The sequence below is a fragment of the Bombyx mori genome, chromosome 9 (assembly GCF_030269925.1).
Source record: "Bombyx mori chromosome 9, ASM3026992v2".
In the NCBI taxonomy this organism is placed as follows: domain Eukaryota; kingdom Metazoa; phylum Arthropoda; class Insecta; order Lepidoptera; family Bombycidae; genus Bombyx; species Bombyx mori.
Genome location: NC_085115.1, coordinates 7,073,531 through 7,081,939, shown reverse-complemented (window position 1 = coordinate 7,081,939; position 8,409 = coordinate 7,073,531). Strand labels below are relative to the sequence as shown.

The window sequence follows — 8,409 nt, the reverse complement described above, 5'->3', positions numbered from 1 at the left end:
TACGTAAAAATGGCTGTTTGATGTTTACGTTGTATTTGTTTGTTAATGTTCTGCGCGTTCCTGTGTCGTTTACCACATTACGAAGAAACTTTATACAGTTTAACAGTTGTTAGTAACCGAGAAAAGGTTTCTGATGCAGTACCATCAATGTACGATTTGCGCTTCGCTTAACTAAATGTATGGGATTCATACATCTCATTTTTATTATATTTTATTATATCCGATGCTTTGAATACTTTAACTTTCGGTGTCACGGACGCCTAATACCATGACATGGGGTAAATTGGGATCCTGGGGTAAATTGGGACAAACCTGCGGAAGATTCTCAAAGTACCTGTAGCACGGAATCTACCTAATTTTGTTTATGTTCATATTTATCAATGTATAGAAGAAAAACCAAGTTAACTATGGAAGTACTAAATATGAGTTAAGTTGGTCCCAAAAATTCGTCAAATTAAATTGAAAATAGTGGTTGAAAAGTGCGTTTTAAAACAGCTTAAAGAACTTTTAAAAAAAGTAATATTATCGTTGTTTTTTCAATAAGATCACAGTTTATATAAGTTTTTAATACACCTGGAAATACCACAACAAACGGTAAGTTGCAATATTCTTATTTTAAATACAATATTTCGACAAAATAAAAAATGTATATTTTTTCCTTTCTTTTTGGGGAAAATTGGGACGTATGTGGGGTAATTTGGAACGAGACTGGAAAAATTAGGGACGAGAAAACACAAAATTGGAACGCCAAAAGACAAAATAGGGATGGCTTGTTAGGGTTGTCACTGATATCTTATAATATATTTTTTAGCCTATACTATCACTCAATTGCGTGATGTAAAGAAGGTTAATGTGTTTTTCAGTTAGTTTATGTAAGTACTATAGCTAAAAGAAAAGTATATATATAATTACATTTTTTCGCGACATTTACCTTGTAATATCTGCCCGGTCGTATGTCCTTTATAGCAATAAAATAAAATTAAAAAGAACTCAAACGAATCAAAACTTTTGTTATTTCAGAATCTATTCACGCGTCGAATCATGATTTTTTTAACATTCACAACGCACCGACAAGTAAAAACAGGCCTCAGATTTTAAATGTAACATTAATTAAAAATCCGAGATATCTAGGTTCCAATTATGAGTGAGTGAATTAATTGAGTTTAGTTATTTAGCTTAGAAAGAATTTCTTTTATTTTTGTTATTATAGGCAGTAATCAGATAAATCTGCTTTTTTATCTTATTCACCTGATATCTTACTCTTGCTCAAAGATTATTTTGAAAATTTTGATTAAATAAAATTGTATTATTGCATTTCCAGTCCTTTTGTTTTCTATTTTTTATTCTATTTTATGATTTTGTTTCAGAGTTGTGATTTTTAAGGAAATTAAATAATAATTTTCTAAAATATAACATGCACATACTTTTTTTGATCATTGTATTGTTGATTATCATTCACGTCACATCGCTTCGGAATAGAAACCAGCTTAATTTACACTATGTTGTGTATTGTGCTTAAATTATGGATTGTATTCATCATTTCGGTCCATATAAATAATTGTATGGACCTACCTACCTACCTATATATCGCAGTACCGTGAACTGACAACCCTTACAAATATCCCAATTTAACCCTTACCCGTGTCAATTTACCCCGAATGCGGGGAAAATTGGGATGGCCATTATTTTTCCGATTATTTCTTTAAATTGAATAATTAAAATAATGTAACGGTTTTTATCACCTAGGTACGTTCAAGACTCAACTTATTTCTTTGGTTGAGCAGTGACTATTTAATTGGAACTATTTTAAAATTCAATCTGAAGTTCAATTTTGTCCCTATTTACCCCATTTTACGGTATGTCGTCCGTTGACATTTTAATGTGCTGCTAAACCGTCAAAATTTTTATAAATTTCATTGTTAAAGAAAATAAATGCGAGATTAAGCTGGAAAGGTAGTTTTAATTATTTGTTTCATGGAGTTGGTCACGGCACAGCGTGGCTGGACTTCAATAGCTTTCGATATAACATTAAATAAACAATGTATCTATATTAATCCTAAAAATTGAAAGTTGAAATGTACTTTTATATTGCAGTACGTTGCAACTATGATGTAATTTCCGCTTTCCGGTTATAACGACTGTTGCTATGAGCGAAACTCTCTAAAATGATCGTTAAACTTTGTTAAATTTAACTTTGTATGCTCGAGATTGCTCAATGATAAGCCCGTTGTTGTTTATGCTGTTTTACCTATTTTTCTAGAGACAAATTTTCAAATTTCATAAATTATTCTAATTATACTTGCACAATTGGAAATACGAAAGTAAAACAATAATTATTAGATTTTTTTTTTTATCTAAATCACTAAATAGAAACCTAATTTTAATTTGATTGATTTAGTATAACTATATATAATATTAAAGCTGCTTTAATAAACGGATAAAAATGTAGAATGCAGCAATAGGTACTAAAATTTCTCTTTTCGAAAATTCAATAAATTACTTTTAAATACAAGAAAGCGTCTAACTTAATTCATCAACATGGTTCTTTGAAATAATTAGTAAATATTTAGCGTACCGAAATTAGAATTAAAGACGCTGTTAAAGACCATATGAACGATTTTCCTATTACTAATAGCAGGGCACTTAGTTATTCCGCATAGATAGATACCAACATTATGTATAACTAGTCAGGTCATAAGTATTGTCACACAGTAAAAACTTTTCTTTTAGAATGCTGGCCACAAAAAAGTTTATTGAATTGGAATTTCGAATTTTTCATGAAAATAAAAATGTATACTTTTAGAATTTTACACATTTTTAAATATGGAGTGGACGCTTAAAGAAGACCGTGTTGCAGTCATTGCGTTGCATCGTTGCGGTTACGCGCCAATTCAAATTTTTAACATACTGAAAAATTTGAATATAACCAAAAGATTCATTTATCGTACCATCAAACAATATAATGAAGACTCTAGTGTAGATGACAGGTCAAGAAGTGGTCGCCCTCGGTCTGTTAGGACTCCAGCAGTGATAAAAGCTGTGTAGGTGCGAATTCAAAGAAATCCCAAACGTAAGCAGAAACTGTTGGCCCTTCAGATGGGGTTAAGCAGAACCACGGTGAAAAGGGTGTTAAATGAAGACTTAGGGCTTCAGGCATATCAAAGAAAAAGAGGACATCGTTTGAATGCTCGTCTAATGGACCTGAGACTGAAGAGATGCCGTGCTTTGTTGAAGCGGTACGCGGGAAAAAAATATCGGGAAATTCTTTTTTCGGATGAAAAAATTTTTACCGTAGAAGAGAGCTACAACAAACAAAATGATAAGGTGTACGCACACAGTAGTGAAGAAGCGAGCAACCGTATTCCGCGTGTCCAACGAGGTCATTTTCCATCCTCGCTCATGGTATGGTTGGGAGTTTCACATTTTTGTGAGAAAGGTGTAAAAACGAATGCAGTTGTGTATCAAAATACAGTCCTGACGAACCTTGTGGAACCTGTTTCTCATACCATGGTCAATAACAGGCACTGGGTATTCCAACAAGATTCGGCGACAGCTCATAGAGCGAAGAGCACACAAGACTGGCTGGCGGTGCGTGAAATCGACTTCATCCGGCACGAAGACTGGCCCTCCTCCAGTCCAGATTTGAATCCGTTAGATTACAGGATATGGCAACACTTGGAGGAAAAGGCGTGCTTAAAGCGTCATCCCAATTTGGAGTCACTCAAGACATCCTTGATTAAGGCAGCCGCCGATATTGACATGGACCTCGTTCGTGCTGCGACGACTGGCCGCGCAGATTGAAGGCCTGTATTCAAAATCACGGAGGTCATTTTGAATAAACTTTAGTGTCATAAGAATCTATGTTTTGTTAAGTTCATTTTAGTATATGAATGGTTACATAATGAATAAACTTGTTTCAATTATTTTACATTAAACATGTGACAGAATTTATGACCTGACTAGGTATATATTCAAGCGCTCCAGGGTGAAGCCTGTTACAGCTGTTAAAAAATACCTAAAACATCGACTATACGTCTCAAGACGTATGGTGGCATTCAGGCTGTAAATTTTTATTTTATTTTATTGAAAGATAGTCGCCTGGAGGCCTTTTTAATTTCACCAGTGCAGGTGGGCGAGCAAGGGCTCAGCCAGGAGGGGTGGAATTTGCTAACAGTGACCCGAGCGCCTCCAATGGAGACCTAACAACTCAAGAGTAACTGCTTCGCGAATGAATCTACTACCGGATCGGAATCGCGACCCGCTGAGAAAATCCGGCTACAAACTCAGCGCGCTGATGCTTAGGTTAGGTTGCATGTCGAACTCTTTGCCGAGTTCGACGAATACGGTTACCGGGGTCCCTGGATCCGTAAGGATGTGTCTATGGCGTCGACGACGGCTGGTTCCTTCCGCGATCAGGATTCAGGGAGTAATCAGCGGCGGCAACATTAAGCCGATTATCATGATGATTATCCAAGTACCGTTCCGACGCTGACTTCATGTGCTTCCGGATTAAATCGAGACCCAGGTCGTCGTATAGGTCAACGTTTCTCTCGAACCATGGAGCTCCGATGGCTAAACTGCAAAAGGGAGATTGTAGGTATTGCAGGGTGTCTATGTGTGTGCGGGCCGCGTGAGCGAACACCACACTCGCGTAAGTTATGACGTGCCTTATTATGCAAGTTTTGTAAAATGTTACCTTGTTCCAAAGGGACATTTTACTCCACTTACAGATCATGGGATAGAGTCTGCCGAGGATAAACACGGACGCGGACTGTTTGTATATGCAGGCGGGATGTCATGGATGCATCCAGGGTGACTCCCAGGTACTTGATCTTCCTGGGCCTGGCTGGTATGGATTGGCCAATAAGGGTAATCATTGGTGTGAGATTGCCCCTCCTAATCTGGGAGGAAACCCACGTGGAGTTTAACTTTGAAATAGCACCGCTATGCTTTTCGCTGGGTTGATGTCTATGCGTCATTTTTGGAACCACTGCCCTAAGGCTACGGCTGCACTCTGGTGGATCCTGGCGTTTTAGAATTTGTTTATACTGTTTTTCGAGACGGTATGCGTTAAAAAATCATATCGTTTCGGATGGGGTTTCAGCCTACTATATGTCATTGATTACCGAAGGAGTGAGGGGAGGACGTACGTAACGACGCGTATACGTTGGCGTATTCCCGCACAACGGCGATGAAGTGTTGTGCACTGGAGGCAACGCGGATGGCGACGCCCAAAGCGTTACCGCGTTTAAAGTTGATCGATTGAAAAAAGTAGATCGCTAGGAGATTATCGGACGCGGTCGCAGGGCAAGTCGCGGGAGAGGGACGAGTCGCGGGGAACGGGATGAATCGTAGAGGTGGGACGAATCGTGGGGAAGTGAACTGTAGCCATGTTCGTGTACGGCAACGGCTTAGCCGAGGCCGAGACGCTAGGCACCGGCGCCGACACGAAGGCAGGCTTAGCCTTTGGCACAGAGGGTGCCGAAGCTTTGATATCAGGGCCGGAAGTTCGGAGGCGGTTTTGGCGGGCGACACGGCGATTCATTTTTGGGGCTCGGGAGCATCCACGGTAATTCGCGGAGGTTGTGATTTAGACACCGCATATATCCTAAGCACTCAAGGATTTTGTAGAAGTACATAAGTAAGTATAACCTAAGTTTGATTTAAATTGGGTAAAACTTATCTTAAGCAATACAATGAGAGTGCAATATTATTAATTAATTCTATTTTCGGTTCTAACAGTTCGGTAAAATACTTAGACCGTATAAATTAGACCTGCTGAAGAAAGAGCCTCGATATTAAGTTGAGATCGGTACGTATTGTTTAAGAATTTACAAAGCGGCGTAAGGTCATTACCAGTCTCATTTAGTAGTTGAACCAACGAACACTAGTAACAAAGGCACAAATGATGTAGATTTATCACAAAACAAAAATAGCCCTTATGCTCATTTGGCGTCTGTTGAAAACGTATTGACATTTGTCTTAAAATGAAAAAAAGCTAGCTCTCACAATGTAAAGACAGTGTAGTAGATATTTTATTTGTTTTATACGAGACGCAGACACGATTAAGACACTTTTACGGTACTATTTCATTTTAATTTTAATAATTACGAGTGAGTCCTGGCCCTAATCCTGTTCTATTTCGAAATATAAATGTCATAAACACTGTATAACATGTGTATTGCTCGCGTGCTACGTTTTGAATATAATGGCTTTTTTTTTTCAGTATCGTAGTTGGCATCTTACGGTATTGCCAGCGTAAAATGGTGGGGATTTACTGAGACTTCAAGAAGAAGAAGAATCTAAAAAGTACGGCGATTTTGTTCCTTATTGTCACATTTGTGCACTTTTACAGATACTAACCGGGCGATAAGTGGCTCATTTAATACGCGTTTAAACCTGGAGAAATAGTAAATTAACAAAAAATAACAATTCATTCAACATACAACTTCACTCCAGACGTGCCCGCCAATACCAAGCAACAAAAACATAGAAAATCAATTTTTGTTTAATAGATATTTATCTATATATATGAAAATGAATTGCTGTTCGTTAGTCTTGCTAAAACTCGAGAACGGCTGGACCGATTTGACTAATTTTGGTCTTGAATTATTTGTGAAAGCCCAGAGAAGGTTTAAAAAGTAAATAAATATGAAAATGCTCGGAATTTAATAAAAATAACAATTTTGTTTTTCCTTTGATGTGTCCTCCGTCGGACGGACTCCATTTGTTTATTTTAAGTTTATTTTATACAAAGGTTTAGATCTTTATTTATCGATTGAGGCACTACGAAGTCTGCGGGGTCAACTAGTTTTTTAATAAAAATTGTTTCCGACATGAACATCACAACGTAAAGCATGTTTAAGTTAACGGTCTCAGTTCAATTGACTAGTACGACGGCTGTCCCACCATTCAATCCATGACTGCTTCGAAGCGGAAATAGGTAGCGTGGTGATAAATACCGGTCCAGGCCTACGATCCCAGTAATAATCTATAGGTTCCAGAAACACTCAAAAAGCAAGAACAAGGCAGCCAGACATCAAATATTCAGTTTCTTTCACAAAAATGCTGACCTAAACCGAAAATCGAATGCCAACAACGCTGTACAATATTCAGAGGTCGCTAATCACTCGATCTAAGAGATAATCAAATAACACCATTGTTTGTAAATCGAATGCGCGTATTTGTATATTAATAGTCACGTTTTATTTATTTCCCAAGTCACAGCTTGTTGACTCTGTAAAAGGCCTCGCGGGAAATATACTTTCTTGCTCTGAATTTTCTCTCTTGACCGGCCACGCCGTTTCGCACCTTTTATTATATTTCATAGATAATATTTTTATGGCCTACATTTGAAAGTGCTTTTCTCAGCTTTCCGAAAAGCCATAATCATGTATAATTAACTAACGTGCCTACCTTGTACGAGTATATTTTTTTAACCATATTTCTATATTTAATAAGTCGCGATTTCAGTATGATATATATTTGCAATACAAAGCCGCCGTCGTCCTAAAGATGTCTTATCGAATCCTCTCGACCTACTCTCGGTGCTTTTAAGCTCCTTAAGCAGCGGTCACTATTCTCTTCGAATACGACAAAGATTTAGACATGCAGCCTAGACCATAGATAGACACAACCCGCTGAGTTTCTCGACGGATCATCTCAGTGGATCGCGATTACGATCCAGCGCTACATTCAGAAATACTGCTCTTGCTATAACTAGTGTTAGCAGTTCCCTCAAGTTGAGTCCATGAACTCATCTACCCGTTCGAAGGTAGCTGGAATAGCCCCGTAGGCTACCAGAAACTAGGAAAAGAACAAAATCACTTTCACGGAAATAAAAAGTAAAACACTATCGCAATAAAATTTATAGGCATACGAGGGCGGCACTGAAAATTTCGGGAATTAACGAAGTGACACAACATTTCTATTTAAAAATGTATTTATTGCTTTTCGAAGTATTCTCCGCGAAATTTGACACATTTTTCCATACGATGGAACCAATCATTGAAGCAACCATTCCATTCGGAAGTTGGGGTCTCCAAAATGGCCGTTTTGTAGGCGTCCACAGCTTCTTCAGGTGATGAAAATCTCTGTCCACGCAATTTATTCTTTATTTTAGGGAAAGTGTAGAGATCATTAGGGCTTAGGTCGGGGCTGTACGGCGGATGGTCTAATAATTCTATGTTTTCTTGCTCTAAAAACTCTTTTGTTCTGTGCGCGGTGTGAGAACTCGCATTGTCGTGATGGAGGATGATGCGGCGGTTGCAGTTCTCTTTACGGAGTTCAGAAACGACCTGTGGCAAACAAATGCTAGCATACCATTCTGCATTAACCTTTCTTTGTCCCTCAAGAGGAATAGTCGTAACATGACCGGTTTTGGAGACAAACGTGGCCACCATTTTTTTT

At 38.0% G+C, this 8,409-nt stretch overlaps 1 long non-coding RNA gene across 1 annotated transcript; it reads left to right on the top strand.

The window, feature by feature from the left end:
* Window positions 1-270: 270 nt before the first annotated feature.
* LOC134199439 (uncharacterized) lies at window positions 271-1,433 on the top strand. The gene is made up of 2 exons (XR_009973923.1): window positions 271-594; window positions 1,021-1,433. It is a non-coding gene; the product is annotated as an uncharacterized LOC134199439 (long non-coding RNA).
* Window positions 1,434-8,409: the final 6,976 nt, after the last annotated feature.